This window comes from Nuphar pumila, chromosome 2, assembly GCF_984573655.1.
Source record: "Nuphar pumila chromosome 2, dmNupPumi1.hap1.1, whole genome shotgun sequence".
Taxonomy (NCBI): domain Eukaryota; kingdom Viridiplantae; phylum Streptophyta; class Magnoliopsida; order Nymphaeales; family Nymphaeaceae; genus Nuphar; species Nuphar pumila.
In genome coordinates, this window is record NC_143250.1 from 27,599,082 (window position 1) to 27,605,081 (window position 6,000).

Sequence of the window (6,000 nt, forward strand, 5' to 3'; positions counted from 1 at the left end):
TTCGTCAGCTAGGTCAAACTCCTACTTAAATACATAATCATATGTTTTCCTATGCAAATTTAGACCTCACGAACTTCCATAAATTTATTTGTGAATTTTTGGTGAATCTAAAACCACCAAAATCGTAAATATTCGACTCTTTCGCATATAATAAAATATTTCATATAAAAATATTTGTGAAACACCTCTCACAAATATTCTACAATTTTACATATTCTTTTCAAAATTGCACAAATTTATGTGCAAAACACTTACCACTAATTTTGCAAATAGCTTACTTCTGCACATATATTGCACGCTCTCGCATAAAGTTATTTGTGAATCTTCAAATATCGTAAATATCATAGTTAAATATTTGTAAAACTATGACAAATATGCAATATTTTTTATTTTTTGTAAATTTCTTGAATCATGCTTGTTCGCATATACGTTCAAAAATTTTGTGAAGTATATTTTGCGAAAATTCTACTGATCAGTAAAAATCAGACAGTTTTGTAAAATAGTTTCTCTATGTATAGACAAGTCAATATGATTAACATAGAACTAAATATAGTTGGTTTACATGCAATCAGACAACTTGAAGTTTAATAATTACAGAGTTACATTCGCTACATGGGCTTCATTACAAAGTATAATCAAAGTTGAACTTGATCCATTACAAAGGTATACTCAAAGTTTAACTTATTCATCCAATTACAAATGTAAGTTTAACTTATTATATTACAAAGGTGCATAATTGTTCAAAGCTTAGCTAGCTGGACAAACTTTTTTGGCACATCTCTAACCGATATTTTCGCCTTTTCATTGTCTTTTGCACCCTTGAAAACTCTTTCCTTCATGTGCTTATATAACTTGATCATACAATTCTTTATATCTATGACATCTTATTGAAAATAACCCTTTATTAGCAAACAACTAAGTACAACAAACATCTCAAACTAGTGAACAACTGACATATAAACACATACCGGCGTAAAGTTCAATCTTCAATTTTTGCCTAAGTACTGCATATATTATATGTATGACGAATATACCATAGTTATACATGTAAAATGAGAAAATACCAAGTGAAAAATATGTACATGTACGAAATGAGTTAATAAACAAATGCAAAGTAATTACTCATTCTCTTATTAAGGAATACCCTCCATCCTCTGCATTGTCCAATCTTTATAACAATTGAACCCAAATTACGTTAAAAAAATAAACCTGCAACACATATACACAGAAAGAAGGAGATAACAAACATACACAAAAAAGGAGAGAACATACATAAAAAAGTGAATACATTATTAAGTTATGTTATCGTAGTATTTGATTGAGATTTTTATCTAGTAAATATGTGTTTGGTGTGAAATTGTACAGCTTGAAGTAATTTTTCTTCATGTTCATCTCCCAAAGAACCCAATGTCCGGTGCTCCAGTTGAAAGGAATTAAGAGCTACAACATAAATATAGTGTAACGTCGTTGTGCACGTAAAAATTTATTTGTAAGTATTCAAAGGTGTGTAAAAACATACCTTGTCAACATCAAGAAAATAATATGATAAGTCGTTGCTCGCAAAGTAGCCAATTGTCCCACCACACTACCCTTTAGTTGTGATAATTTGCTATGAACATACAAGGTTTACCAGTTAGTTTTTATTAATCGATAGTAAAACAATATAAACATCTCTTTTATAACTCATAGAGAAATACAATTTAAAGTAAAGGATCTTAGGCAAGTTGTCTCTTTCCTTGTTCTTGTTATGAACTACTTAGATTATTTTTATGAATCTTGCTAGATGCTACATAGTAAATTTAGTGTAGTAACAAAAGAACAAACAAAATTACATGCAAATGTAACAAAAAAGTAAACAAATTAACGTACAAAACTAATACTTACATCACTTGCCAAGAGAGTTTATTTGCCAAACTCATATTCTTTTGGCTCTTAGGTGTTCTCTTCTATAACTTTTGTTTCTCATTAACTTGTTCTTAACAACAAAATAAATTATGTACTATTAGTATCAAATTGTGATCATCGCAAAAATTTTCCTCTCGTAATATTCTCTTTCTTCCTTCTCTTTTTCCTTTTCTAACCTCTATTTTCCTCCTTTTTAAAGGAAAAAAAATAAAAGAGAGAAAAGGAGAGAGAAGAGAAAAGAAGGGAGAGAAGAGAAGAGGAATTCTTTTGCGGGTCTCACTTGACCTTAATTTTTGAAAATATTTGAAATAACTCGCCTCCGTTTTTGAAATATTTGCGGGAAAACTGGGAGACGAAATCCGCTTGTTGGTACGAGGTTCGACCGTTCCTGGCGCCTTTACTAGGGGTAATCGAATCAATGGTCGAATTTATGCCTTCTGCTTTGCTAAGAAATTATCTAAGAATTTATTCTAAATCTAAATGCACAAAGAATCATGCTTGTGCAAATGCAAAGATGTATGCTCTTTTTTGAAAATGTTTTGAAGAATTTCCAAGTGAATCTGATAAAGTGAAGAAATGTTTTCTAACTTAGAACTTAAGATTAAAGTTCTAAGTTTTTTTAGAATAATCAAGAGCTCGGGAAAATAAATCTGGATTTTGAGGAATGATTTTGAAGTTTTGAGATAAAAGAAGAAGAAAAGAATTTTCAAAGTCATAAATGGACTTTGAATCGGAATAGAAATGAAAATGGAATTGAATAAGAAGGAAAGATATAATTTTGAATAAAATTGAGAAAATAGAATGGATTTAAAAGTTAGAATTTCAAGATGAAATTTGAATCCAAGATCTGGATTCTGAATAGGATTCAAAGTTGAATTTTGAGTTTAAGATCTGAAAATAAGAATTTGATCTTGAAATCTAGAATGAAATGGAATTGGTTTGAGAAGTTGATTTGGCACATGGGATTCAAGATGGAATTTGAATCTGAAATTTTGAATGGAATTGGATTCAAGGTTTGGAATCCAAGATGGTATTTGGATCTGAAGTCTGAGATCCAAGATAGGGTTGGACTCTGGAACCTAAGATGGAATTGGATCTGAAGTCTGAGATCCAAAGTAGAATTGGTTTTGGATCCTAAGATGGAATTGAATCTGAAGTCTAAGATCCAAAGTAGAATTGGATTATGGATCCTAAGAATTGGAATTGGATCTGAAGTCTGGAATTCATGATGCAATTTGGATCTGAAGTCTAAGATCCAAAAGTAGAATTGTATTTAGAAAAACTGGATCCAAGTCGATCTAATTTTGGATTTGGGTTTTGAAAGTCCAGGTTGAACTTAGGAGGGTTTGGATTTTGAGATTCAGAGTCAATCTCAACTTTGATTTAAAACTTGATTTTGAATCAGAAGATGAATCAGAAACTTCAAAGTTAAATTGAACTTTGAAATTGAATTTTGAATTGGGTTGGAAATTTGAAGTTTGAATATAAAATGATTTTGGAGTTTCAAAGTCAAATTGGACTTTGAAATTGAATTTTGAATCTTGAAATGAGATAGAATTGAATTTGAATAAGATCTGATGAAGAAGAAACACTTGGGATTTTGAAAAAGAAGTTTTTAAAATATGATGCAATTTTATCCTATATGATGAATGAATTTGAATAAGTTGAAATTGAATTTGGAAAATCATATTTCATTCTTTAGATGAATTTAAATAAGACTAATGATATAATACACCCCTGACTATGGTCATTGAGTGTATTATATAATAGTCATATCTAAATTCAAATGAAGGATAAAATACCTTTTTGGTGCTTTTATAGAATTTAAAATGAAATTAACCCTCAATATACCCTGACTATGGCCATTGGTATATATTTTGGGTTAATTTTAAGTTAAATTCTGATAAAAGAAGAAAATATTTTAAGGAAAATATGATGAATTTTGAAAATGAATCCAGTGTGGATCTAATGTTATTTTGTAAAAGATAAAAATTCTAAGTTTTGTTTACACCCCGACTATGGCCGTTGATGTAAATTGTCAACTTAGAATTAACTTACCTCTTACGAAATGGTGCACGTGCCATTCGTGTTTCACCATTGTGAGAATTTGAGAAATAAAGGAAAATTGCATGAGAACAAGCAATTTATAATGTTTACAATGCTCAACCATTCTACCTAAAGCAGGATATATAAAGTTTTCTTTGATATCTAGCTTATTACAACATTGAGTTTGACTCAAAATTACAGGAGTTTCTAATTCTAGGGAAGGAAATAGCAATTCTCAATGAATTTCCTACAAAACAGAGTTAGCACCACACCAAGTATAAAGAGCAATTCATAAATCCCATTAAGATTAGAACGCACATGATGATGTCTAAATATCCATGAGGAAATGAATATTAACACCGGCATATGATATACTTATATAGTGAGAAAATACATATTGTGGTGCATGTGACAAGGCTAACCTATATGTATTGCTATTCCAAAACTAATGAAGGCATAATAATACATGCAGAGGGAGGGAGAAATGCCTAATGCTGTTGCATTGCTAAAAAAAAGAAGACTACAATGATTCCAGATGAACTATTGTAAAGGGAAATACCACCAACGACCTATGATAAGTCACAGCAGCTCAGTATGAACTATTTGTGAAAAGAGGGCAAGGGACTGGTTAATGATAGTGGGATTTCAGTGTGAGTTGCAGAAAAGCAACAGATGGAAAAGAGGCAATGGATAAGGGTTGTGCAGTGAATGTTGTGAAAGATAGGTGAAGTGGGCACGATATATTAGGAAACACATGGGGCTGTGCATATGCCACTGTGTAAAAGTGTTATGAAAAGGTGGTAGTAAATGAAGTAGATGTACACAATATACTCCGCAATCTACTGCACAGAGGGGGGCGATATCGGAAGGTGGCCGACATGCACACCCTGGGAAATGAAGATTCCAGACCTTCATAGGTTTAATCTGAAGGTGTACTATAGAAAAGGGTGTTACTCTGCCTAATATATATAACAATGATGCAAAGAGGCCTAACATACAATATGCACAACATGGGTAATGAAGGGTTTAGATTGCTGAATAACAAAACATGTTATAATAATATAAATGATATGCACATTTTAGACATATAATGTAGATTTCTGAGAACATTAATGAGGCATGATACTAAGGACATAATGCAGGGTACAGAGAGAAAAAAAAATTTTGGAAGCAAATTACTATGAAAGAGTTTCTTTGTATCTTACCAGCACTGCAGCAGAAATTTTTTGGGGAGTCTTAGTGGAGATCCAAACCTACGTTTCATTACAAATCATGCAAAGCCTATACTGGGTTTATGCTTGTACCTTGATTAAAATGGCTCCTTTGCAGACTTCTAGAACCATGCTATCACGATCAATTGGAGGCCAAATCCGAGCCTCAAGACTCAACATCATCAAGGTGGTTCCTGGAGTCCTTTCAAGCAACACTCTTATGCACTACTCTGGTTGTATTCCACTGTATCTTCCTCGTATATTTGAGCCATCGAGATTATCCATCAACGGCTGCAGAGGTGACTGCGAGAAATCCCTATAACCGATCTCACATTGCTCCTGTTCAGGAAGTGGATCCAGCCTTCAACCAAAGTATGATCGCCTGGGATGTTTGCTTGAGCCTTGAAAGTGACTTTCACAGGGAAAATGCGCATAGAGCAGGACTCAGCATTCAGCTTCCTTTTGAATATTGCCATTGACCAAGGTATGCTCATGAATTTTGCAGGCATCTCTAATTCCCAGCTCTGTGCACGGCTTTTAAAAATAAATGTGCTAATACACTGGACTGTGTTGCCAAGACATATTCCACAGATACATTTGCTGAAGCAACTGTGAACAAACCTGCCACTGAAACATGATAATAGAGAAGCCTAAACATAAGAATCAATCACACTACCAACAAAAGTGAACATGGAATGATCATAAGAGAAAGACAAACTCAAAAATTTTACAGCACACAAATTCCACCAAGTATCGCAAAGCTTCAGGAAAGAACCTTTTGTTGAAAAATAACAAGCCAAACATTAAAAAAAAAAGGTAGAAGTTTCAGACAAGCAGT